Source organism: Ammospiza nelsoni, chromosome 26 (genome assembly GCF_027579445.1).
Source record: "Ammospiza nelsoni isolate bAmmNel1 chromosome 26, bAmmNel1.pri, whole genome shotgun sequence".
Classification (NCBI taxonomy): Eukaryota; Metazoa; Chordata; class Aves; order Passeriformes; family Passerellidae; genus Ammospiza; species Ammospiza nelsoni.
Window position 1 is genome coordinate 7,161,364 of NC_080658.1, and position 26,568 is coordinate 7,187,931.

The following is a 26,568-nucleotide window of genomic DNA, read 5'->3' on the forward strand; positions in this document are numbered from 1 at the left end:
CAGCTGCGAAGGACTAGCCAAGAAGAGCGCAAAAGTACCACAACATGCCTGCCTCCACAGCTTTTTCCTTGGGGACATGCCTAATTCCTGGCTGATTTGCCTTTCTCGTCTTAGGGTTGGGGTTCGGCCTAGGGCTAGGATTTTTAAAAGCAGGAAGCCCTGAGTTCCAGGCACACTGGAGCTGTGAAAGGCATCCAAAAGGGAGTGCAAAAGTGCCACAACATGGCTGCTTTCACGGCTTTTTCCTTGGCAAGAAGCCTAACACCAGGCTGACTTACTTTCCCAGGGTTACTGTTAGGCTTAGGCCTAGCGCTAGGATTTTTAAAACTAGGAAGCCCTGGGCTCCAGGCACACTGCAGCTGTTCAAGGCATCCCAAGGGGAGTACAAAAGTGCAACAACATGGCAGCTTTCACAGCTTTTTCCTTGGCACCATCCCTATACCTAGGCTGATTTATCTGCCTAGGGTTAGGGTTAGGGTTCAGCCTAGGGCTTGGATTTCTTTAACCAGGAAGCCCTGAGTTCCAGGCTTACTTCATCTGCCAAAGGCATCCCAAAGGGAGTGCAGAAGTGCCACAACATGGCTGTTTCACGGCTTTTCCCTTAGGAAGAACCCTAATACCCGGCTGATTTACCTTCCTAGGGTTACTGTTAGGCTTAGGCCTAGGACTTTTAAAACCAGGAAGCCCTGGGCTCCAGGCACACTGCAGCTGCAAAAGGCATCCCAAGGGGAGCGCAAAAGTGACGCAACTTGGCTGCCACCACTGATATTTCCATGAGACCATCCCGAACCATAGGCTGATTTTCCTTCCTAGGGTTAAGGTTTGAGTTACGCCTAGGGTAAGGGTCTATTAACCAGAAAGCCCTGAGTTCCAAGAACACAGCAGCTGCGAAGGACTAGCCAAGAAGAGCGCAAAAGTACCACAACATGCCTGCCTCCACAGCTTTTTCCTTGGGGACATGCCTAATTCCTGGCTGATTTGCCTTTCTCGTCTTAGGTTTGAGGTTCGGCCTAGGGCTAGGATTTTTAAAAGCAGGAAGCCCTGAGTTCCAGGCACACTGCAGCTGTGAAAGGCATCCAAAAGGGAGTGCAAAAGTGCCACAACATGGCTGCTTTCACGGCTTTTTCCTTGGCAAGACGCCTAACACCAGGCTGACTTACTTTCCCAGGGTTACTGTTAGGCTTAGGCCTAGGGCTAGGATTTTTGAAACTAGGAAGCCCTGGGCTCCAGGCACACTGCAGCTGTTCAAGGCATCCCAAGGGGAGTACAAAAGTGCAACAACATGGCAGCTTTCACAGCTTTTTCCTTGGCACCATCCCTATACCTAGGCTTATTTATCTGCCTAGGGTTAGGGTTAGGGTTCAGCCTAGGGCTGTGATTTCTTTAACCAGGAAGCCCTGAGTTCCAGGCTTACTTCATCTGCCAAAGGCATCCCAAAGGGAGTGCAGAAGTGCCACAACATGGCTGCTTTCACGGTTTTTCCCTTAGGAAGAACCCTAATACCCGGCTGATTTACCTTCCTAGGGTTACTGTTAGGCTTAGGCCTAGGACTTTTAAAACCAGGAAGCCCTGGGCTCCAGGCACACTGCAGCTGCGAAAGGCATCCCAAGGGGAGCGCAAAAGTGACGCAACTTGGCTGCCACCACTGATATTTCCATGAGACCATCCCGAACCATAGGCTGATTTTCCTTCCTAGGGTTAAGGTTTGAGTTACGCCTAGGGTAAGGGTTCTATTAACCAGAAAGCCCTGAGTTCCAAGAACACAGCAGCTGCGAAGGACTACCCAAGAAGAGCGCAAAAGTAGCACAACATGCCTGCCTCCACAGCTTTTTCCTTGGGGACATGCCTAATTCCTGGCTGATTTGCCTTTCTCGTCTTAGGGTTGGGGTTCGGCCTAGGGCTAGGATTTTTAAAAGCAGGAAGCCCTGAGTTCCAGGCACACTGGAGCTGTGAAAGGCATCTAAAAGGGAGTGCAGAAGTGCCACAACATGGCTGCTTTCACGGCTTTTCCCTTAGGAAGAACCCTAACACCAGGCTGATTTACCTTCCTAGGGTTACTGTTAGGCTTAGGCCTAGGACTTTTAAAACCAGGAAGCCCTGGGCTCCAGGCACACTGCAGCTGCAAAAGGCATCCCAAGGGGAGCGCAAAAGTGACGCAACTTGGCTGCCACCACTGATATTTCCATGAGACCATCCCGAACCATAGGCTGATTTTCCTTCCTAGGGTTAAGGTTTGAGTTACGCCTAGGGTAAGGGTACTATTAACCAGAAAGCCCTGAGTTCCAAGAACACAGCAGCTGCGAAGGACTACCCAAGAAGAGCGCAAAAGTAGCACAACATGCCTGCCTCCACAGCTTTTTCCTTGGGGACATGCCTAATTCCTGGCTGATTTGCCTTTCTCGTCTTAGGGTTGGGGTTCGGCCTAGGGCTAGGATTTTTAAAATCAGGAAGCCCTGAGTTCCAGGCACACTGCAGCTGTGAAAGGCATCCAAAAGGGAGTGCAAAAGTGCCACAACATGGCTGCTTTCACGGCTTTTTCCTTGGCAAGAAGCCTAACACCAGGCTGATTTACCTTCCCAGGGTTACTGTTAGGCTTAGGCCTAGGGCTAGGATTTTTGAAACTAGGAAGCCCTGGGCTCCAGGCACACTGCAGCTGTTCAAGGCATCCCAAGGGGAGTACAAAAGTGCAACAACATGGCAGCTTTCACAGCTTTTTCCTTGGCACCATCCCTATACCTAGGCTGATTTATCTGCCTAGGGTTAGGGTTAGGGTTCAGCCTAGGGCTTGGATTTCTTTAACCAGGAAGCCCTGAGTTCCAGGCTTACTTCATCTGCCAAAGGCATCCCAAAGGGAGTGCAGAAGTGCCACACCATGGCTGCTTTCACGGCTTTTCCCTTAGGAAGAACCCTAATACGCGGCTGATTTACCTTCCTAGGGTTACTGTTAGGCTTAGGCCTAGGACTTTTAAAACCAGGAAGCCCTGGGCTCCAGGCACACTGCAGCTGCAAAAGGCATCCCAAGGGGAGCGCAAAAGTGACGCAACTTGGCTGCCACCACTGATATTTCCATGAGACCATCCCGAACCATAGGCTGATTTTCCTTCCTAGGGTTAAGGTTTGAGTTACGCCTAGGGTAAGGGTCTATTAACCAGAAAGCCCTGAGTTCCAAGAACACAGCAGCTGCGAAGGACTAGCCAAGAAGAGCGCAAAAGTACCACAACATGCCTGCCTCCACAGCTTTTTCCTTGGGGACATGCCTAATTCCTGGCTGATTTGCCTTTCTCGTCTTAGGGTTGGGGTTCGGCCTAGGGCTAGGATTTTTAAAAGCAGGAAGCCCTGAGTTCCAGGCACACTGGAGCTGTGAAAGGCATCCAAAAGGGAGTGCAAAAGTGCCACAACATGGCTGCTTTCACGGCTTTTTCCTTGGCAAGAAGCCTAACACCAGGCTGACTTACTTTCCCAGGGTTACTGTTAGGCTTAGGCCTAGGGCTAGGATTTTTAAAACTAGGAAGCCCTGGGCTCCAGGCACACTGCAGCTGTTCAAGGCATCCCAAGTGGAGTACAAAAGTGCAACAACATGGCAGCTTTCACAGCTTTTTCCTTGGCACCATCCCTATACCTAGGCTGATTTATCTGCCTAGGGTTAGGGTTAGGGTTCAGCCTAGGGCTTGGATTTCTTTAACCAGGAAGCCCTGAGTTCCAGGCTTACTTCATCTGCCAAAGGCATCCCAAAGGGAGTGCAGAAGTGCCACAACATGGCTGCTTTCACGGCTTTTCCCTTAGGAAGAAGCCTAATACCCGGCTGATTTACCTTCCTAGGGTTACTGTTAGGCTTAGGCCTAGGACTTTTAAAACCAGGAAGCCCTGGGCTCCAGGCACACTGCAGCTGCAAAAGGCATCCCAAGGGGAGCGCAAAAGTGACGCAACTTGGCTGCCACCACTGATATTTCCATGAGACCATCCCGAACCATAGGCTGATTTTCCTTCCTAGGGTTAAGGTTTGAGTTACGCCTATGGTAAGGGTCTATTAACCAGAAAGCCCTGAGTTCCAAGAACACAGCAGCTGCGAAGGACTAGCCAAGAAGAGCGCAAAAGTACCACAACATGCCTGCCTCCACAGCTTTTTCCTTGGGGACATGCCTAATTCCTGGCTGATTTGCCTTTCTCGTCTTAGGGTTGGGGTTCGGCCTAGGGCTAGGATTTTTAATATCAGGAAGCCCTGAGTTCCAGGCACACTGGAGCTGTGAAAGGCATCCAAAAGGGAGTGCAAAAGTGACACAACATGGCTGCTTTCATGGCTTTTTCCTTGGCAAGACGCCTAACACCAGGCTGATTTACCTTCCCAGGGTTACTGTTAGGCTTAGGCCTAGGGCTAGGATTTTTAAAACTAGGAAGCCCTTAGCTCCAGGCACACTGCAGCTGTTCAAGGCATCCCAAGGGGAGTACAAAAGTGCAACAACATGGCAGCTTTAACAGCTTTTTCCTTGGCACCATCCCTATACCTAGGCTGATTTATCTGCCTAGGGTTAGGGTTAGGGTTCAGCCTAGGGCTTGGATTTCTTTAACCAGGAAGCCCTGAGTTCCAGGCTTACTTCATCTGCCAAAGGCATCCCAAAGGGAGTGCAGAAGTGCCACAACATGGCTGCTTTCACGGCTTTTCCCTTAGGAAGAACCCTAATACCCGGCTGATTTACCTTCCTAGGGTTACTGTTAGGCTTAGGCCTAGGACTTTTAAAACCAGGAAGCCCTGGGCTCCAGGCACACTGCAGCTGCGAAAGGCATCCCAAGGGGAGCGCAAAAGTGACGCAACTTGGCTGCCACCACTGATATTTCCATGAGACCATCCCGAACCATAGGCTGATTTTCCTTCCTAGGGTTAAGGTTTGAGTTACGCCTAGGGTAAGGGTCTATTAACCAGAAAGCCCTGAGTTCCAAGAACACAGCAGCTGCGAAGGACTAGCCAAGAAGAGCGCAAAAGTACCACAACATGCCTGCCTCCACAGCTTTTTCCTTGGGGACATGCCTAATTCCTGGCTGATTTGCCTTTCTCGTCTTAGGGTTGGGGTTCGGCCTAGGGCTAGGATTTTTAAAATCAGGAAGCCCTGAGTTCCAGGCACACTGGAGCTGTGAAAGGCATCCAAAAGGGAGTGCAAAAGTGCCACAACATGGCTGCTTTCACGGCCTTTTCCTTGGCAAGACGCCTAACACCAGGCTGATTTGCCTTCCCAGGGTTACTGTTAGGCTTAGGCCTAGCGCTAGGATTTTTAAAACTAGGAAGCCCTGGGCTCCAGGCACACTGCAGCTGTTCAAGGCATCCCAAGTGGAGTACAAAAGTGCAACAACATGGCAGCTTTCACAGCTTTTTCCTTGGCACCATCCCTATACCTAGGCTGATTTATCTGCCTAGGGTTAGGGTTAGGGTTCAGCCTAGGGCTTGGATTTCTTTAACCAGGAAGCCCTGAGTTCCAGGCTTACTTCATCTGCCAAAGGCATCCCAAAGGGAGTGCAGAAGTGCCACAACATGGCTGCTTTCACGGCTTTTCCCTTAGGAAGAACCCTAATACCCGGCTGATTTACCTTCCTAGGGTTACTGTTAGGCTTAGGCCTAGGACTTTTAAAACCAGGAAGCCCTGGGCTCCAGGCACACTGCAGCTGCGAAAGGCATCCCAAGGGGAGCGCAAAAGTGACGCAACTTGGCTGCCACCACTGATATTTCCATGAGACCATCCCGAACCATAGGCTGATTTTCCTTCCTAGGGTTAAGGTTTGAGTTACGCCTATGGTAAGGGTCTATTAACCAGAAAGCCCTGAGTTCCAAGAACACAGCAGCTGCGAAGGACTACCCAAGAAGAGCGCAAAAGTACCACAACATGCCTGCCTCCACAGCTTTTTCCTTGGGGACATGCCTAATTCCTGGCTGATTTGCCTTTCTCGTCTTAGGGTTGGGGTTCGACCTAGGGCTAGGATTTTTAATATCAGGAAGCCCTGAGTTCCAGGCACACTGGAGCTGTGAAAGGCATCCAAAAGGGAGTGCAAAAGTGACACAACATGGCTGCTTTCATGGCTTTTTCCTTGGCAAGACGCCTAACACCAGGCTGATTTACCTTCCCAGGGTTACTGTTAGGCTTAGGCCTAGGGCTAGGATTTTTAAAACTAGGAAGCCCTTAGCTCCAGGCACACTGCAGCTGTTCAAGGCATCCCAAGGGGAGTACAAAAGTGCAACAACATGGCAGCTTTAACAGCTTTTTCCTTGGCACCATCCCTATACCTAGGCTGATTTATCTGCCTAGGGTTAGGGTTAGGGTTCAGCCTAGGGCTTGGATTTCTTTAACCAGGAAGCCCTGAGTTCCAGGCTTACTTCATCTGCCAAAGGCATCCCAAAGGGAGTGCAGAAGTGCCACAACATGGCTGTTTCACGGCTTTTCCCTTAGGAAGAACCCTAATACCCGGCTGATTTACCTTCCTAGGGTTACTGTTAGGCTTAGGCCTAGGACTTTTAAAACCAGGAAGCCCTGGGCTCCAGGCACACTGCAGCTGCGAAAGGCAGGCATCCCAAGGGGAGCGCAAAAGTGACGCAACTTGGCTGCCACCACTGATATTTCCATGAGACCATCCCGAACCATAGGCTGATTTTCCTTCCTAGGGTTAAGGTTTGAGTTACGCCTAGGGTAAGGGTCTATTAACCAGAAAGCCCTGAGTTCCAAGAACACAGCAGCTGCGAAGGACTAGCCAAGAAGAGCGCAAAAGTACCACAACATGCCTGCCTCCACAGCTTTTTCCTTGGGGACATGCCTAATTCCTGGCTGATTTGCCTTTCTCGTCTTAGGGTTGGGGTTCGGCCTAGGGCTACGATTTTTAAAATCAGGAAGCCCTGAGTTCCAGGCACACTGGAGCTGTGAAAGGCATCCAAAAGGGAGTGCAAAAGTGCCACAACATGGCTGCTTTCACGGCTTTTTCCTTGGCAAGACGCCTAACACCAGGCTGATTTGCCTTCCCAGGGTTACTGTTAGGCTTAGGCCTAGCGCTAGAATTTTTGAATCTAGGAAGCCCTGGGCTCCAGGCACACTGCAGCTGTTCAAGGCATCCCAAGGGGAGTACAAAAGTGCAACAACATGGCAGCTTTCACAGCTTTTTCCTTGGCACCATCCCTATACCTAGGCTGATTTATCTGCCTAGGGTTAGGGTTAGGGTTCAGCCTAGGGCTTGGATTTCTTTAACCAGGAAGCCCTGAGTTCCAGGCTTACTTCATCTGCCAAAGGCATCCCAAAGGGAGTGCAGAAGTGCCACAACATGGCTGCTTTCACGGCTTTTCCCTTAGGAAGAACCCTAATACCCGGCTGATTTACCTTCCTAGGGTTACTGTTAGGCTTAGGCCTAGGACTTTTAAAACCAGGAAGCCCTGGGCTCCAGGCACACTGCAGCTGCGAAAGGCATCCCAAGGGGAGCGCAAAAGTGACGCAACTTGGCTGCCACCACTGATATTTCCATGAGACCATCCCGAACCATAGGCTGATTTTCCTTCCTAGGGTTAAGGTTTGAGTTACGCCTAGGGTAAGGGCTCTATTAACCAGAAAGCCCTGAGTTCCAAGAACACAGCAGCTGCGAAGGACTAGCCAAGAAGAGCGCAAAAGTACCACAACATGCCTGCCTCCACAGCTTTTTCCTTGGGGACATGCCTAATTCCTGGCTGATTTGCCTTTCTCGTCTTAGGGTTGGGGTTCGGCCTAGGGCTAGGATTTTTAAAAGCAGGAAGCCCTGAGTTCCAGGCACACTGGAGCTGTGAAAGGCATCCAAAAGGGAGTGCAAAAGTGCCACAACATGGCTGCTTTCACGGCTTTTTCCTTGGCAAGAAGCCTAACACCAGGCTGATTTGCCTTCCCAGGGTTACTGTTAGGCTTAGGCCTAGCGCTAGGATTTTTAAAACTAGGAAGCCCTGGGCTCCAGGCACACTGCAGCTGTTCAAGGCATCCCAAGGGGAGTACAAAAGTGCAACAACATGGCAGCTTTCACAGCTTTTTCCTTGGCACCATCCCTATACCTAGGCTGATTTATCTGCCTAGGGTTAGGGTTAGGGTTCAGCCTAGGGCTTGGATTTCTTTAACCAGGAAGCCCTGAGTTCCAGGCTTACTTCATCTGCCAAAGGCATCCCAAAGGGAGTGCAGAAGTGCCACAACATGGCTGTTTCACGGCTTTTCCCTTAGGAAGAAGCCTAATACCCGGCTGATTTACCTTCCTAGGGTTACTGTTAGGCTTAGGCCTAGGACTTTTAAAACCAGGAAGCCCTGGGCTCCAGGCACACTGCAGCTGCGAAAGGCATCCCAAGGGGAGCGCAAAAGTGACGCAACTTGGCTGCCACCACTGATATTTCCATGAGACCATCCCGAACCATAGGCTGATTTTCCTTCCTAGGCTTAAGGTTTGAGTTACGCCTAGGGTAAGGGTCTATTAACCAGAAAGCCCTGAGTTCCAAGAACACAGCAGCTGCGAAGGACTAGCCAAGAAGAGCGCAAAAGTACCACAACATGCCTGCCTCCACAGCTTTTTCCTTGGAGACATGCCTAATTCCTGGCTGATTTGCCTTTCTCGTCTTAGGGTTGGGGTTCGGCCTAGGGCTAGGATTTTTAAAATCAGGAAGCCCTGAGTTCCAGGCACACTGGAGCTGTGAAAGGCATCCAAAAGGGAGTGCAAAAGTGCCACAACATGGCTGCTTTCACGGCTTTTTCCTTGGCAAGAAGCCTAACACCAGGCTGATTTACCTTCCCAGGGTTACTGTTAGGCTTAGGCCTAGGGCTAGGATTTTTAAAACTAGGAAGCCCTGGGCTCCAGGCACACTGCAGCTGTTCAAGGCATCCCAAGGGGAGTACAAAAGTGTAACAACATGGCAGCTTTCACAGCTTTTTCCTTGGCACCATTCCTATACCTAGGCTGATTTATCTGCCTAGGGTTAGGGTTCAGCCTAGGGCTTGGATTTCTTTAACCAGGAAGCCCTGAGTTCCAGGCTTACTTCATCTGCCAAAGGCATCCCAAAGGGAGTGCAGAAGTGCCACAACAGTGCTGCTTTCACGGCTTTTCCCTTAGGAAGAACCCTAATACCCGGCTGATTTACCTTCCTAGGGTTACTGTTAGGCTTAGGACTAGGACTTTTAAAACCAGGAAGCCCGGGGCTCCAGGCACACTGCAGCTGCAAAAGGCATCCCAAGGGGAGCGCAAAAGTGATGCAACTTGGCTGCCACCACTGATATTTCCATGAGACCATCCCGAACCATAGGCTGATTTTCCTTCCTAGGGTTAAGGTTTGAGTTACGCCTAGGGTAAGGGTCTATTAACCAGAAAGCCCTGAGTTCCAAGAACACAGCAGCTGCGAAGGACTACCCAAGAAGAGCGCAAAAGTACCACAACATGCCTGCCTCCACAGCTTTTTCCTTGGGGACATGCCTAATTCCTGGCTGATTTGCCTTTCTCGTCTTAGGGTTGGGGTTCGGCCTAGGGCTAGGATTTTTAAAATCAGGAAGCCCTGAGTTCCAGGCACACTGGAGCTGTGAAAGGCATCCAAAAGGGAGTGCAAAAGTGCCACAACATGGCTGCTTTCACGGCTTTTTCCTTGGCAAGAAGCCTAACACCAGGCTGATTTACCTTCCCAGGGTTACTGTTAGGCTTAGGCCTAGGGCTAGGATTTTTGAAACTAGGAAGCCCTGGGCTCCAGGCACACTGCAGCTGTTCAAGGCATCCCAAGGGGAGTACAAAAGTGTAACAACATGGCAGCTTTCACAGCTTTTTCCTTGGCACCATCCCTATACCTAGGCTGATTTATCTGCCGAGGGTTAGGGTTCAGCCTAGGGCTGTGATTTCTTTAACCAGGAAGCCCTGAGTTCCAGGCTTACTTCATCTGCCAAAGGCATCCCAAAGGGAGTACAGAAGTGCCACAACATGGCTGCTTTCACGGCTTTTCCCTTAGGAAGAAGCCTAATACCCGGCTGATTTACCTTCCTAGGGTTACTGTTAGGCTTAGGCCTAGGACTTTTAAAACCAGGAAGCCCTGGGCTCCAGGCACACTGCAGCTGCGAAAGGCATCCCTAGGGGAGCGCAAAAGTGACGCAACTTGGCTGCCACCACTGATATTTCCATGAGACCATCCCGAACCATAGGCTGATTTTCCTTCCTAGGGTTAAGGTTTGAGTTACGCCTAGGGTAAGGGTCTATTAACCAGAAAGCCTTGAGTTCCAAGAACACAGCAGCTGCGAAGGACTAGCCAAGAAGAGCGCAAAAGTACCACAACATGCCTGCCTCCACAGCTTTTTCCTTGGGGACATGCCTAATTACTGGCTGATTTGCCTTTCTCGTCTTAGGGTTGGGGTTCGGCCTAGGGCTAGGATTTTTAAAAGCAGGAAGCCCTGAGTTCCAGGCACACTGGAGCTGTGAAAGGCATCCAAAAGGGAGTGCAAAAGTGACACAACATGGCTGCTTTCACGGCTTTTTCCTTGGCAAGACGCCTAACACCAGGCTGATTTACCTTCCCAGGGTAACTGTTAGGCTTAGGCCTAGGGCTAGGATTTTTAAAACTAGGAAGCCCTTAGCTCCAGGCACACTGCAGCTGTTCAAGGCATCCCAAGGGGAGTACAAAAGTGCAACAACATGGCAGCTTTCACAGCTTTTTCCTTGGCACCATCCCTATACCTAGGCTGATTTATCTGCCTAGGGTTAGGGTTCAGCCTAGGGCTTGGATTTCTTTAACCAGGAAGCCCTGAGTTCCAGGCTTACTTCATCTGCCAAAGGCATCCCAAAGGGAGTGCAGAAGTGCCACAACATGGCTGCTTTCACGGCTTTTCCCTTAGGAAGAACCCTAATACCCGGCTGATTTACCTTCCTAGGGTTACTGTTAGGCTTAGGCCTAGGACTTTTAAAACCAGGAAGCCCTGGGCTCCAGGCACACTGCAGCTGCGAAAGGCATCCCTAGGGGAGCGCAAAAGTGACGCAACTTGGCTGCCACCACTGATATTTCCATGAGACCATCCCGAACCATAGGCTGATTTTCCTTCCTAGGGTTAAGGTTTGAGTTACGCCTAGGGTAAGGGTCTATTAACCAGAAAGCCCTGAGTTCCAAGAACACAGCAGCTGCGAAGGACTAGCCAAGAAGAGCGCAAAAGTACCACAACATGCCTGCCTCCACAGCTTTTTCCTTGGGCACATGCCTAATTCCTGGCTGATTTGCCTTTCTCGTCTTAGGGCTGGGGTTCGGCCTAGGGCTAGGATTTTTAAAATCAGGAAGCCCTGAGTTCCAGGCATACTGGAGCTGTGAAAGGCATCCAAAAGGGAGTGCAAAAGTGACACAACATGGCTGCTTTCACGGCTTTTTCCTTGGCAAGACGCCTAACACCAGGCTGATTTGCCTTCCCAGGGTTACTGTTAGGCTTAGGCCTAGCGCTAGGATTTTTAAAAGTAGGAAGCCCTGGGCTCCAGGCACACTGCAGCTGTTCAAGGCATCCCAAGGGGAGTACAAAAGTGCAACAACATGGCAGCTTTCACAGCTTTTTCCTTGGCACCATCCCTATACCTAGGCTGATTTATCTGCCTAGGGTTAGGGTTAGGGTTCAGCCTAGGGCTTGGATTTCTTTAACCAGGAAGCCCTGAGTTCCAGGCTTACTTCATCTGCCAAAGGCATCCCAAAGGGAGTGCAGAAGTGCCACAACATGGCTGTTTCACGGCTTTTCCCTTAGGAAGAACCCTAATACCCGGCTGATTTACCTTCCTAGGGTTACTGTTAGGCTTAGGCCTAGGACTTTTAAAACCAGGAAGCCCTGGGCTCCAGGCACACTGCAGCTGCAAAAGGCATCCCAAGGGGAGCGCAAAAGTGACGCAACTTGGCTGCCACCACTGATATTTCCATGAGACCATCCCGAACCATAGGCTGATTTTCCTTCCTAGGGTTAAGGTTTGAGTTACGCCTAGGGTAAGGGTCTATTAACCAGAAAGCCCTGAGTTCCAAGAACACAGCAGCTGCGAAGGACTAGCCAAGAAGAGCGCAAAAGTACCACAACATGCCTGCCTCCACAGCTTTTTCCTTGGGGACATGCCTAATTCCTGGCTGATTTGCCTTTCTCGTCTTAGGGTTGGGGTTCGGCCTAGGGCTAGGATTTTTAAAATCAGGAAGCCCTGAGTTCCAGGCACACTGGAGCTGTGAAAGGCATCCAAAAGGGAGTGCAAAAGTGCCACAACATGGCTGCTTTCACGGCTTTTTCCTTGGCAAGAAGCCTAACACCAGGCTGATTTACCTTCCCAGGGTTACTGTTAGGCTTAGGCCTAGGGCTAGGATTTTTAAAACTAGGAAGCCCTGGGCTCCAGGCACACTGCAGCTGTTCAAGGCATCCCAAGGGGAGTACAAAAGTGTAACAACATGGCAGCTTTCACAGCTTTTTCCTTGGCACCATTCCTATACCTAGGCTGATTTATCTGCCTAGGGTTAGGGTTCAGCCTAGGGCTTGGATTTCTTTAACCAGGAAGCCCTGAGTTCCAGGCTTACTTCATCTGCCAAAGGCATCCCAAAGGGAGTGCAGAAGTGCCACAACATGGCTGTTTCACGGCTTTTCCCTTAGGAAGAAGCCTAATACCCGGCTGATTTACCTTCCTAGGGTTACTGTTAGGCTTAGGCCTAGGACTTTTAAAACCAGGAAGCCCTGGGCTCCAGGCACACTGCAGCTGCGAAAGGCATCCCAAGGGGAGCGCAAAAGTGACGCAACTTGGCTGCCACCACTGATATTTCCATGAGACCATCCCGAACCATAGGCTGATTTTCCTTCCTAGGGTTAAGGTTTGAGTTACGCCTAGGGTAAGGGTCTATTAACCAGAAAGCCCTGAGTTCCAAGAACACAGCAGCTGCGAAGGACTAGCCAAGAAGAGCGCAAAAGTACCACAACATGCCTGCCTCCACAGCTTTTTCCTTGGGGACATGCCTAATTCCTGGCTGATTTGCCTTTCTCGTCTTAGGGTTGGGGTTCGGCCTAGGGCTAGGATTTTTAAAAGCAGGAAGCCCTGAGTTCCAGGCACACTGGAGCTGTGAAAGGCATCCAAAAGGGAGTGCAAAAGTGCCACAACATGGCTGCTTTCACGGCTTTTTCCTTGGCAAGAAGCCTAACACCAGGCTGATTTACCTTCCCAGGGTTACTGTTAGGCTTAGGCCTAGGGCTAGGATTTTTAAAACTAGGAAGCCCTTAGCTCCAGGCACACTGCAGCTGTTCAAGGCATCCCAAGGGGAGTACAAAAGTGCAACAACATGGCAGCTTTCACAGCTTTTTCCTTGGCACCATCCCTATACCTAGGCTGATTTATCTGCCTAGGGTTAGGGTTAGGGTTCAGCCTAGGGCTTGGATTTCTTTAACCAGGAAGCCCTGAGTTCCAGGCTTACTTCATCTGCCAAAGGCATCCCAAAGGGAGTGCAGAAGTGCCACAACATGGCTGCTTTCACGGCTTTTCCCTTAGGAAGAACCCTAATACCCGGCTGATTTACCTTCCTAGGGTTACTGTTAGGCTTAGGCCTAGGACTTTTAAAACCAGGAAGCCCTGGGCTCCAGGCACACTGCAGCTGCGAAAGGCATCCCAAGGGGAGCGCAAAAGTGACGCAACTTGGCTGCCACCACTGATATTTCCATGAGACCATCCCGAACCATAGGCTGATTTTCCTTCCTAGGGTTAAGGTTTGAGTTACGCCTAGGGTAAGGGTCTATTAACCAGAAAGCCCTGAGTTCCAAGAACACAGCAGCTGCGAAGGACTACCCAAGAAGAGCGCAAAAGTAGCACAACATGCCTGCCTCCACAGCTTTTTCCTTGGGGACATGCCTAATTCCTGGCTGATTTGCCTTTCTCGTCTTAGGGTTGGGGTTCGGCCTAGGGCTAGGATTTTTAAAATCAGGAAGCCCTGAGTTCCAGGCACACTGGAGCTGTGAAAGGCATCCAAAAGGGAGTGCAAAAGTGCCACAACATGGCTGCTTTCACGGCTTTTTCCTTGGCAAGACGCCTAACACCAGGCTGATTTGCCTTCCCAGGGTTACTGTTAGGCTTAGGCCTAGCGCTAGAATTTTTGAATCTAGGAAGCCCTGGGCTCCAGGCACACTGCAGCTGTTCAAGGCATCCCAAGGGGAGTACAAAAGTGCAACAACATGGCAGCTTTCACAGCTTTTTCCTTGGCACCATCCCTATACCTAGGCTGATTTATCTGCCTAGGGTTAGGGTTAGGGTTCAGCCTAGGGCTTGGATTTCTTTAACCAGGAAGCCCTGAGTTCCAGGCTTACTTCATCTGCCAAAGGCATCCCAAAGGGAGTGCAGAAGTGCCACAACATGGCTGCTTTCACGGCTTTTCCCTTAGGAAGAACCCTAATACCCGGCTGATTTACCTTCCTAGGGTTACTGTTAGGCTTAGGCCTAGGACTTTTAAAACCAGGAAGCCCTGGGCTCCAGGACCACTGCAGCTGCGAAAGGCATCCCAAGGGGAGCGCAAAAGTGACGCAACTTGGCTGCCACCACTGATATTTCCATGAGACCATCCCGAACCATAGGCTGATTTTCCTTCCTAGGGTTAAGGTTTGAGTTACGCCTAGGGTAAGGGTCTATTAACCAGAAAGCCCTGAGTTCCAAGAACACAGCAGCTGCGAAGGACTACCCAAGAAGAGCGCAAAAGTAGCACAACATGCCTGCCTCCACAGCTTTTTCCTTGGGGACATGCCTAATTCCTGGCTGATTTGCCTTTCTCGTCTTAGGGTTGGGGTTCGGCCTAGGGCTAGGATTTTTAAAATCAGGAAGCCCTGAGTTCCAGGCACACTGGAGCTGTGAAAGGCATCCAAAAGGGAGTGCAAAAGTGCCACAACATGGCTGCTTTCACGGCTTTTTCCTTGGCAAGAAGCCTAACACCAGGCTGATTTACCTTCCCAGGGTTACTGTTAGGCTTAGGCCTAGGGCTAGGATTTTTAAAACTAGGAAGCCCTTAGCTCCAGGCACACTGCAGCTGTTCAAGGCATCCCAAGGGGAGTACAAAAGTGCAACAACATGGCAGCTTTCACAGCTTTTTCCTTGGCACCATCCCTATACCTAGGCTGATTTATCTGCCTAGGGTTAGGGTTAGGGTTCAGCCTAGGGCTTGGATTTCTTTAACCAGGAAGCCCTGAGTTCCAGGCTTACTTCATCTGCCAAAGGCATCCCAAAGGGAGTGCAGAAGTGCCACAACATGGCTGCTTTCACGGCTTTTCCCTTAGGAAGAACCCTAATACCCGGCTGATTTACCTTCCTAGGGTTACTGTTAGGCTTAGGACTAGGACTTTTAAAACCAGGAAGCCCGGGGCTCCAGGCACACTGCAGCTGCAAAAGGCATCCCAAGGGGAGCGCAAAAGTGATGCAACTTGGCTGCCACCACTGATATTTCCATGAGACCATCCCGAACCATAGGCTGATTTTCCTTCCTAGGGTTAAGGTTTGAGTTACGCCTAGGGTAAGGGTCTATTAACCAGAAAGCCCTGAGTTCCAAGAACACAGCAGCTGCGAAGGACTACCCAAGAAGAGCGCAAAAGTACCACAACATGCCTGCCTCCACAGCTTTTTCCTTGGGGACATGCCTAATTCCTGAGTGATTTGCCTTTCTCGTCTTAGGGTTGGGGTTCGGCCTAGGGCTAGGATTTTTAAAATCAGGAAGCCCTGAGTTCCAGGCACACTGGAGCTGTGAAAGGCATCCAAAAGGGAGTGCAAAAGTGCCACAACATGGCTGCTTTCACGGCTTTTTCCTTGGCAAGAAGCCTAACACCAGGCTGATTTACCTTCCCAGGGTTACTGTTAGGCTTAGGCCTAGGGCTAGGATTTTTGAAACTAGGAAGCCCTGGGCTCCAGGCACACTGCAGCTGTTCAAGGCATCCCAAGGGGAGTACAAAAGTGTAACAACATGGCAGCTTTCACAGCTTTTTCCTTGGCACCATCCCTATACCTAGGCTGATTTATCTGCCGAGGGTTAGGGTTCAGCCTAGGGCTGTGATTTCTTTAACCAGGAAGCCCTGAGTTCCAGGCTTACTTCATCTGCCAAAGGCATCCCAAAGGGAGTGCAGAAGTGCCACAACATGGCTGCTTTCACGGCTTTTCCCTTAGGAAGAACCCTAATACCCGGCTGATTTACCTTCCTAGGGTTACTGTTAGGCTTAGGCCTAGGACTTTTAAAACCAGGAAGCCCTGGGCTCCAGGCACACTGCAGCTGCGAAAGGCATCCCAAGGGGAGCGCAAAAGTGACGCAACTTGGCTGCCACCACTGATATTTCCATGAGACCATCCCGAACCATAGGCTGATTTTCCTTCCTAGGGTTAAGGTTTGAGTTACGCCTAGGGTAAGGGTCTATTAACCAGAAAGCCTTGAGTTCCAAGAACACAGCAGCTGCGAAGGACTAGCCAAGAAGAGCGCAAAAGTACCACAACATGCCTGCCTCCACAGCTTTTTCCTTGGGGACATGCCTAATTACTGGCTGATTTGCCTTTCTCGTCTTAGGGTTGGGGTTCGGCCTAGGGCTAGGATTTTTAAAAGCAGGAAGCCCTGAGTTCCAGGCACACTGGAGCTGTGAAAGGCATCCAAAAGGGAGTGCAAAAGTGACGCAACATGGCTGCTTTCACGGCTTTTTCCTTGGCAAGACGCCTAACACCAGGCTGATTTACCTTCCCAGGGTAACTGTTAGGCTTAGGCCTAGGGCTAGGATTTTTAAAACTAGGAAGCCCTTAGCTCCAGGCACACTGCAGCTGTTCAAGGCATCCCAAGGGGAGTACAAAAGTGCAACAACATGGCAGCTTTCACAGCTTTTTCCTTGGCACCATCCCTATACCTAGGCTGATTTATCTGCCTAGGGTTAGGGTTCAGCCTAGGGCTTGGATTTCTTTAACCAGGAAGCCCTGAGTTCCAGGCTTACTTCATCTGCCAAAGGCATCCCAAAGGGAGTGCAGAAGTGCCACAACATGGCTGCTTTCACGGCTTTTCCCTTAGGAAGAAGCCTAATACCCGGCTGATTTACCTTCCTAGGGTTACTGTTAGGCTTAGGCCTAGGACTTTTAAAACCAGGAAGCCCTGGGCTCCAGGCACACTGCAGCTGCGAAAGGCATCCCTAGGGGAGCGCAAAAGTGAGGCAACTTGGCTGCCACCACTGATATTTCCATGAGACCATCCCGAACCATAGGCTGATTTTCCTTCCTAGGGTTAAGGTTTGAGTTACGCCTAGGGTAAGGGTCTATTAACCAGAAAGCCCTGAGTTCCAAGAACACAGCAGCTGCGAAGGACTAGCCAAGAAGAGCGCAAAAGTACCACAACATGCCTGCCTCCACAGCTTTTTCCTTGGGCACATGCCTAATTCCTGGCTGATTTGCCTTTCTCGTCTTAGGGCTGGGGTTCGGCCTAGGGCTAGGATTTTTAAAATCAGGAAGCCCTGAGTTCCAGGCACACTGGAGCTGTGAAAGGCATCCAAAAGGGAGTGCAAAAGTGCCACAACATGGCTGCTTTCACGGCTTTTTCCTTGGCAAGAAGCCTAACACCAGGCTGATTTACCTTCCCAGGGTTACTGTTAGGCTTAGGCCTAGGGCTAGGATTTTTAAAACTAGGAAGCCCTGGGCTCCAGGCACACTGCAGCTGTTCAAGGCATCCCAAGGGGAGTACAAAAGTGTAACAACATGGCAGCTTTCACAGCTTTTTCCTTGGCACCATCCCTATACCTAGGCTGATTTATCTGCCTAGGGTTAGGGTTCAGCCTAGGGCTTGGATTTCTTTAACCAGGAAGCCCTGAGTTCCAGGCTTACTTCATCTGCCAAAGGCATCCCAAAGGGAGTGCAGAAGTGCCACAACATGGCTGCTTTCACGGCTTTTCCCTTAGGAAGAACCCTAATACCCGGCTGATTTACCTTCCTAGGGTTACTGTTAGGCTTAGGCCTAGGACTTTTAAAACCAGGAAGCCCTGGGCTCCAGGCACACTGCAGCTGCAAAAGGCATCCCAAGGGGAGCGCAAAAGTGACGCAACTTGGCTGCCACCACTGATATTTCCATGAGACCATCCCGAACCATAGGCTGATTTTCCTTCCTAGGGTTAAGGTTTGAGTTACGCCTAGGGTAAGGGTCTATTAACCAGAAAGCCCTGAGTTCCAAGAACACAGCAGCTGCGAAGGACTACCCAAGAAGAGCGCAAAAGTAGCACAACATGCCTGCCTCCACAGCTTTTTCCTTGGGGACATGCCTAATTCCTGGCTGATTTGCCTTTCTCGTCTTAGGGTTGGGGTTCGGCCTAGGGCTAGGATTTTTAAAATCAGGAAGCCCTGAGTTCCAGGCACACTGGAGCTGTGAAAGGCATCCAAAAGGGAGTGCAAAAGTGCCACAACATGGCTGCTTTCACGGCTTTTTCCTTGGCAAGACGCCTAACACCAGGCTGATTTGCCTTCCCAGGGTTACTGTTAGGCTTAGGCTAGCGCTAGGATTTTTAAAACTAGGAAGCCCTGGGCTCCAGGCACACTGCAGCTGTTCAAGGCATCCCAAGGGGAGTACAAAAGTGCAACAACATGGCAGCTTTCACAGCTTTTTCCTTGGCACCATCCCTATACCTAGGCTGATTTATCTGCCTAGGGTTAGGGTTAGGGTTCAGCCTAGGGCTTGGATTTCTTTAACCAGGAAGCCCTGAGTTCCAGGCTTACTTCATCTGCCAAAGGCATCCCAAAGGGAGTGCAGAAGTGCCACAACATGGCTGTTTCACGGCTTTTCCCTTAGGAAGAACCCTAATACCCGGCTGATTTACCTTCCTAGGGTTACTGTTAGGCTTAGGCCTAGGACTTTTAAAACCAGGAAGCCCTGGGCTCCAGGCACACTGCAGCTGCAAAAGGCATCCCAAGGGGAGCGCAAAAGTGACGCAACTTGGCTGCCACCACTGATATTTCCATGAGACCATCCCGAACCATAGGCTGATTTTCCTTCCTAGGGTTAAGGTTTGAGTTACGCCTAGGGTAAGGGTCTATTAACCAGAAAGCCCTGAGTTCCAAGAACACAGCAGCTGCGAAGGACTAGCCAAGAAGAGCGCAAAAGTAGCACAACATGCCTGCCTCCACAGCTTTTTCCTTGGGGACATGCCTAATTCCTGGCTGATTTGCCTTTCTCGTCTTAGGGTTGAGGTTCGGCCTAGGGCTAGGATTTTTAAAAGCAGGAAGCCCTGAGTTCCAGGCACACTGCAGCTGTGAAAGGCATCCAAAAGGGAGTGCAAAAGTGCCACAACATGGCTGCTTTCACGGCTTTTTCCTTGGCAAGAAGCCTAACACCAGGCTGACTTACTTTCCCAGGGTTACTGTTAGGCTTAGGCCTAGGGCTAGGATTTTTGAAACTAGGAAGCCCTGGGCTCCAGGCACACTGCAGCTGTTCAAGGCATCCCAAGGGGAGTACAAAAGTGCAACAACATGGCAGCTTTCACAGCTTTTTCCTTGGCACCATCCCTATACCTAGGCTGATTTATCTGCCTAGGGTTAGGGTTAGGGTTCAGCCTAGGGCTTGGATTTCTTTAACCAGGAAGCCCTGAGTTCCAGGCTTACTTCATCTGCCAAAGGCATCCCAAAGGGAGTGCAGAAGTGCCACAACATGGCTGCTTTCACGGCTTTTCCCTTAGGAAGAACCCTAATACCCGGCTGATTTACCTTCCTAGGGTTACTGTTAGGCTTAGGCCTAGGACTTTTAAAACCAGGAAGCCCTGGGCTCCAGGCACACTGCAGCTGCGAAAGGCATCCCAAGGGGAGCGCAAAAGTGACGCAACTTGGCTGCCACCACTGATATTTCCATGAGACCATCCCGAACCATAGGCTGATTTTCCTTCCTAGGCTTAAGGTTTGAGTTACGCCTATGGTAAGGGTCTATTAACCAGAAAGCCCTGAGTTCCAAGAACACAGCAGCTGCGAAGGACTAGCCAAGAAGAGCGCAAAAGTAGCACAACATGCCTGCCTCCACAGCTTTTTCCTTGGGGACATGCCTAATTCCTGGCTGATTTGCCTTTCTCGTCTTAGGGTTGGGGTTCGGCCTAGGGCTAGGATTTTTAATATCAGGAAGCCCTGAGTTCCAGGCACACTGGAGCTGTGAAAGGCATCCAAAAGGGAGTGCAAAAGTGACACAACATGGCTGCTTTCACGGCTTTTTCCTTGGCAAGACGCCTAACACCAGGCTGATTTACCTTCCCAGGGTAACTGTTAGGCTTAGGCCTAGGGCTAGGATTTTTAAAACTAGGAAGCCCTTAGCTCCAGGCACACTGCAGCTGTTCAAGGCATCCCAAGGGGAGTACAAAAGTGCAACAACATGGCAGCTTTCACAGCTTTTTCCTTGGCACCATCCCTATACCTAGGCTGATTTATCTGCCTAGGGTTAGGGTTCAGCCTAGGGCTTGGATTTCTTTAACCAGGAAGCCCTGAGTTCCAGGCTTACTTCATCTGCCAAAGGCATCCCAAAGGGAGTGCAGAAGTGCCACAACATGGCTGCTTTCACGGCTTTTCCCTTAGGAAGAAGCCTAATACCCGGCTGATTTACCTTCCTAGGGTTACTGTTAGGCTTAGGCCTAGGACTTTTAAAACCAGGAAGCCCTGGGCTCCAGGCACACTGCAGCTGCGAAAGGCATCCCTAGGGGAGCGCAAAAGTGACGCAACTTGGCTGCCACCACTGATATTTCCATGAGACCATCCCGAACCATAGGCTGATTTTCCTTCCTAGGGTTAAGGTTTGAGTTACGCCTAGGGTAAGGGTCTATTAACCAGAAAGCCCTGAGTTCCAAGAACACAGCAGCTGCGAAGGACTAGCCAAGAAGAGCGCAAAAGTACCACAACATGCCTGCCTCCACAGCTTTTTCCTTGGGGACATGCCTAATTCCTGGCTGATTTGCCTTTCTCGTCTTAGGGCTGGGGTTCGGCCTAGGGCTAGGATTTTTAAAATCAGGAAGCCCTGAGTTCCAGGCACACTGGAGCTGTGAAAGGCATCCAAAAGGGAGTGCAAAAGTGCCACAACATGGCTGCTTTCACGGCTTTTTCCTTGGCAAGAAGCCTAACACCAGGCTGATTTACCTTCCCAGGGTTACTGTTAGGCTTAGGCCTAGGGCTAGGATTTTTAAAACTAGGAAGCCCTGGGCTCCAGGCACACTGCAGCTGTTCAAGGCATCCCAAGGGGAGTACAAAAGTGTAACAACATGGCAGCTTTCACAGCTTTTTCCTTGGCACCATTCCTATACCTAGGCTGATTTATCTGCCTAGGGTTAGGGTTCAGCCTAGGGCTTGGATTTCTTTAACCAGGAAGCCCTGAGTTCCAGGCTTACTTCATCTGCCAAAGGCATCCCAAAGGGAGTGCAGAAGTGCCACAACATGGCTGTTTCACGGCTTTTCCCTTAGGAAGAAGCCTAATACCCGGCTGATTTACCTTCCTAGGGTTACTGTTAGGCTTAGGCCTAGGACTTTTAAAACCAGGAAGCCCTGGGCTCCAGGCACACTGCAGCTGCGAAAGGCATCCCAAGGGGAGCGCAAAAGTGACGCAACTTGGCTGCCACCACTGATATTTCCATGAGACCATCCCGAACCATAGGCTGATTTTCCTTCCTAGGGTTAAGGTTTGAGTTACGCCTAGGGTAAGGGTCTATTAACCAGAAAGCCCTGAGTTCCAAGAACACAGCAGCTGCGAAGGACTACCCAAGAAGAGCGCAAAAGTACCACAACATGCCTGCCTCCACAGCTTTTTCCTTGGGGACATGCCTAATTCCTGGCTGATTTGCCTTTCTCGTCTTAGGGTTGGGGTTCGGCCTAGGGCTAGGATTTTTAAAATCAGGAAGCCCTGAGTTCCAGGCACACTGGAGCTGTGAAAGGCATCCAAAAGGGAGTGCAAAAGTGCCACAACATGGCTGCTTTCACGGCTTTTTCCTTGGCAAGACGCCTAACACCAGGCTGATTTGCCTTCCCAGGGTTACTGTTAGGCTTAGGCTAGCGCTAGGATTTTTAAAACTAGGAAGCCCTGGGCTCCAGGCACACTGCAGCTGTTCAAGGCATCCCAAGGGGAGTACAAAAGTGCAACAACATGGCAGCTTTCACAGCTTTTTCCTTGGCACCATCCCTATACCTAGGCTGATTTATCTGCCTAGGGTTAGGGTTAGGGTTCAGCCTAGGGCTTGGATTTCTTTAACCAGGAAGCCCTGAGTTCCAGGCTTACTTCATCTGCCAAAGGCATCCCAAAGGGAGTGCAGAAGTGCCACAACATGGCTGTTTCACGGCTTTTCCCTTAGGAAGAACCCTAATACCCGGCTGATTTACCTTCCTAGGGTTACTGTTAGGCTTAGGCCTAGGACTTTTAAAACCAGGAAGCCCTGGGCTCCAGGCACACTGCAGCTGCAAAAGGCATCCCAAGGGGAGCGCAAAAGTGACGCAACTTGGCTGCCACCACTGATATTTCCATGAGACCATCCCGAACCATAGGCTGATTTTCCTTCCTAGGGTTAAGGTTTGAGTTACGCCTAGGGTAAGGGTCTATTAACCAGAAAGCCCTGAGTTCCAAGAACACAGCAGCTGCGAAGGACTAGCCAAGAAGAGCGCAAAAGTACCACAACATGCCTGCCTCCACAGCTTTTTCCTTGGGGACATGCCTAATTCCTGGCTGATTTGCCTTTCTCGTCTTAGGGTTGAGGTTCGGCCTAGGGCTAGGATTTTTAAAAGCAGGAAGCCCTGAGTTCCAGGCACACTGCAGCTGTGAAAGGCATCCAAAAGGGAGTGCAAAAGTGCCACAACATGGCTGCTTTCACGGCTTTTTCCTTGGCAAGAAGCCTAACACCAGGCTGACTTACTTTCCCAGGGTTACTGTTAGGCTTAGGCCTAGGGCTAGGATTTTTGAAACTAGGAAGCCCTGGGCTCCAGGCACACTGCAGCTGTTCAAGGCATCCCAAGGGGAGTACAAAAGTGCAACAACATGGCAGCTTTCACAGCTTTTTCCTTGGCACCATCCCTATACCTAGGCTGATTTATCTGCCTAGGGTTAGGGTTAGGGTTCAGCCTAGGGCTTGGATTTCTTTAACCAGGAAGCCCTGAGTTCCAGGCTTACTTCATCTGCCAAAGGCATCCCAAAGGGAGTGCAGAAGTGCCACAACATGGCTGCTTTCACGGCTTTTCCCTTAGGAAGAACCCTAATACCCGGCTGATTTACCTTCCTAGGGTTACTGTTAGGCTTAGGCCTAGGACTTTTAAAACCAGGAAGCCCTGGGCTCCAGGCACACTGCAGCTGCGAAAGGCATCCCAAGGGGAGCGCAAAAGTGACGCAACTTGGCTGCCACCACTGATATTTCCATGAGACCATCCCGAACCATAGGCTGATTTTCCTTCCTAGGCTTAAGGTTTGAGTTACGCCTATGGTAAGGGTCTATTAACCAGAAAGCCCTGAGTTCCAAGAACACAGCAGCTGCGAAGGACTACCCAAGAAGAGCGCAAAAGTACCACAACATGCCTGCCTCCACAGCTTTTTCCTTGGGGACATGCCTAATTCCTGGCTGATTTGCCTTTCTCGTCTTAGGGTTGGGGTTCGGCCTAGGGCTAGGATTTTTAATATCAGGAAGCCCTGAGTTCCAGGCACACTGGAGCTGTGAAAGGCATCCAAAAGGGAGTGCAAAAGTGACACAACATGGCTGCTTTCACGGCTTTTTCCTTGGCAAGACGCCTAACACCAGGCTGATTTACCTTCCCAGGGTTACTGTTAGGCTTAGGCCTAGGGCTAGGATTTTTAAAACTAGGAAGCCCTTAGCTCCAGGCACACTGCAGCTGTTCAAGGCATCCCAAGGGGAGTACAAAAGTGCAACAACATGGCAGCTTTAACAGCTTTTTCCTTGGCACCATCCCTATACCTAGGCTGATTTATCTGCCTAGGGTTAGGGTTAGGGTTCAGCCTAGGGCTTGGATTTCTTTAACCAGGAAGCCCTGAGTTCCAGGCTTACTTCATCTGCCAAAGGCATCCCAAAGGGAGTGCAGAAGTGCCACAACATGGCTGCTTTCACGGCTTTTCCCTTAGGAAGAACCCTAATACCCGGCTGATTTACTTTCCTAGGGTTACTGTTAGGCTTAGGCCTAGGACTTTTAAAACCAGGAAGCCCTGGGCTCCAGGCACACTGCAGCTGCAAAAGGCATCCCAAGGGGAGCGCAAAAGTGACGCAACTTGGCTGCCACCACTGATATTTCCATGAGACCATCCCGAACCATAGGCTGATTTTCCTTCCTAGGGTTAAGGTTTGAGTTACGCCTAGGGTAAGGGTCTATTAACCAGAAAGCCCTGAGTTCCAAGAACACAGCAGCTGCGAAGGACTACCCAAGAAGAGCGCAAAAGTACCACAACATGCCTGCCTCCACAGCTTTTTCCTTGGGGACATGCCTAATTCCTGGCTGATTTGCCTTTCTCGTCTTAGGGTTGGGGCTCGGCCTAGGGCTAGGATTTTTAAAATCAGGAAGCCCTGAGTTCCAGGCACACTGGAGCTGTGAAAGGCATCCAAAAGGGAGTGCAAAAGTGCCACAACATGGCTGCTTTCACGGCTTTTTCCTTGGCAAGACGCCTAACACCAGGCTGATTTGCCTTCCCAGGGTTACTGTTAGGCTTAGGCCTAGCGCTAGAATTTTTGAATCTAGGAAGCCCTGGGCTCCAGGCACACTGCAGCTGTTCAAGGCATCCCAAGGGGAGTACAAAAGTGCAACAACATGGCAGCTTTCACAGCTTTTTCCTTGGCACCATCCCTATACCTAGGCTGATTTATCTGCCTAGGGTTAGGGTTAGGGTTCAGCCTAGGGCTTGGATTTCTTTAACCAGGAAGCCCTGAGTTCCAGGCTTACTTCATCTGCCAAAGGCATCCCAAAGGGAGTGCAGAAGTGCCACAACATGGCTGTTTCACGGCTTTTCCCTTAGGAAGAACCCTAATACCCGGCTGATTTACCTTCCTAGGGTTACTGTTAGGCTTAGGCCTAGGACTTTTAAAACCAGGAAGCCCTGGGCTCCAGGCACACTGCAGCTGCAAAAGGCATCCCAAGGGGAGCGCAAAAGTGACGCAACTTGGCTGCCACCACTGATATTTCCATGAGACCATCCCGAACCATAGGCTGATTTTCCTTCCTAGGGTTAAGGTTTGAGTTACGCCTAGGGTAAGGGTCTATTAACCAGAAAGCCCTGAGTTCCAAGAACACAGCAGCTGCGAAGGACTAGCCAAGAAGAGCGCAAAAGTAGCACAACATGCCTGCCTCCACAGCTTTTTCCTTGGGGACATGCCTAATTCCTGGCTGATTTGCCTTTCTCGTCTTAGGGTTGAGGTTCGGCCTAGGGCTAGGATTTTTAAAAGCAGGAAGCCCTGAGTTCCAGGCACACTGCAGCTGTGAAAGGCATCCAAAAGGGAGTGCAAAAGTGCCACAACATGGCTGCTTTCACGGCTTTTTCCTTGGCAAGAAGCCTAACACCAGGCTGACTTACTTTCCCAGGGTTACTGTTAGGCTTAGGCCTAGGGCTAGGATTTTTGAAACTAGGAAGCCCTGGGCTCCAGGCACACTGCAGCTGTTCAAGGCATCCCAAGGGGAGTACAAAAGTGCAACAACATGGCAGCTTTCACAGCTTTTTCCTTGGCACCATCCCTATACCTAGGCTGATTTATCTGCCTAGGGTTAGGGTTAGGGTTCAGCCTAGGGCTGTGATTTCTTTAACCAGGAAGCCCTGAGTTCCAGGCTTACTTCATCTGCCAAAGGCATCCCAAAGGGAGTGCAGAAGTGCCACAACATGGCTGCTTTCACGGCTTTTCCCTTAGGAAGAACCCTAATACCCGGCTGATTTACCTTCCTAGGGTTACTGTTAGGCTTAGGCCTAGGACTTTTAAAACCAGGAAGCCCTGGGCTCCAGGCACACTGCAGCTGCGAAAGGCATCCCAAGGGGAGCGCAAAAGTGACGCAACTTGGCTGCCACCACTGATATTTCCATGAGACCATCCCGAACCATAGGCTGATTTTCCTTCCTAGGCTTAAGGTTTGAGTTACGCCTATGGTAAGGGTCTATTAACCAGAAAGCCCTGAGTTCCAAGAACACAGCAGCTGCGAAGGACTACCCAAGAAGAGCGCAAAAGTACCACAACATGCCTGCCTCCACAGCTTTTTCCTTGGGGACATGCCTAATTCCTGGCTGATTTGCCTTTCTCGTCTTAGGGTTGGGGTTCGGCCTAGGGCTAGGATTTTTAATATCAGGAAGCCCTGAGTTCCAGGCACACTGGAGCTGTGAAAGGCATCCAAAAGGGAGTGCAAAAGTGACACAACATGGCTGCTTTCACGGCTTTTTCCTTGGCAAGACGCCTAACACCAGGCTGATTTACCTTCCCAGGGTTACTGTTAGGCTTAGGCCTAGGGCTAGGATTTTTAAAACTAGGAAGCCCTTAGCTCCAGGCACACTGCAGCTGTTCAAGGCATCCCAAGGGGAGTACAAAAGTGCAACAACATGGCAGCTTTAACAGCTTTTTCCTTGGCACCATCCCTATACCTAGGCTGATTTATCTGCCTAGGGTTAGGGTTAGGGTTCAGCCTAGGGCT